This window comes from Pseudorca crassidens, chromosome 10 (assembly GCF_039906515.1).
Source record: "Pseudorca crassidens isolate mPseCra1 chromosome 10, mPseCra1.hap1, whole genome shotgun sequence".
NCBI lineage: Eukaryota > Metazoa > Chordata > Mammalia > Artiodactyla > Delphinidae > Pseudorca > Pseudorca crassidens.
This window is the reverse complement of record NC_090305.1, coordinates 21,520,323-21,521,196: the sequence shown is the minus strand read 5'-3', so window position 1 is coordinate 21,521,196 and position 874 is coordinate 21,520,323. Positions and strand designations below refer to the sequence as shown.

Below are 874 nucleotides of genomic sequence, written 5' to 3'. Positions count from 1 at the left end.
TCATTAGATGAGAAAGAAGCTGAGATGGAACTGTGGGATATATCCATATGTAAGAGACAGAAGAGGAGGGCCCTGTGAGACACTGAAATCCAGGAGAAACTGGTTAAAAGCAGAGCAACATTCAATCATTTATTTCAGACACAGCGTCAGGATGAATGTCATTTTCCCAAACAAGGCCGTTTATTTTCTGATGAAATTAGGAAGAGATACATACATAGCCACCTATGTTTCATTGCTGGGGGAAATTATTTTCTGTTCCCCAGTCTGGTTTATGTAAAGTAGGTGGTGGAGCCTGACTCAAAGCACATGTATATTTCAAAGATGGAGTTCAGCAACCTCACTGCAAATCTTGTGGAACTCAAAGCTAGGATGCCTGACAGCAGCTTCCGCAAATTCGTGAGCCCCGGTGACAGCTGCACGAAATTGCAGAGCACAAGACCCAGGTTTTCCTCCTCCTTGCTCAGTTCCTAAGGATCTGAGAAATGGTTTTTTAAAAGGAGCGAGGAAAGGGTGAGGGAGACTCATCTGAGGCTGTACAACCTGACTTTAAATTCTCCTAATTGAGGAGAATCGAATTTGCTTGAATATGTTCAATTTACCTCCTTTTGGCTTGTGATTTCTTCCTATGTTTGAAAAATGACCAAATATCCTCCTTAATCATGGAATATCTGCATTCTCACCATGGAAAATGTAATAACCTCTTTTTAGCTTTTTCTTTAAAGAAGAGGGACAGAAAGCAGTAGAATGAAAAGAGACTGAAATCGTAAAGGGCAGAAAACATGCTCCAGGTGAGGCTCGAACTCACAACCTCGGCATCACCCGCACATATACTGCTGTATAAGTACCGCGCGCTAACCGATTGCGCCACTGGAGC

The 874-nt window shown here is 42.7% G+C and overlaps 1 non-coding gene across 1 annotated transcript; it reads right to left on the bottom strand.

Moving 5' to 3' along the window:
• Positions 1-780: 780 nt before the first annotated feature.
• On the bottom strand, positions 781-874 carry TRNAI-UAU (transfer RNA isoleucine (anticodon UAU)). The gene is made up of 2 exons: positions 837-874; positions 781-816 (listed from the first exon to the last, which is right to left on the bottom strand). It is a non-coding gene; the product is annotated as a tRNA-Ile (tRNA).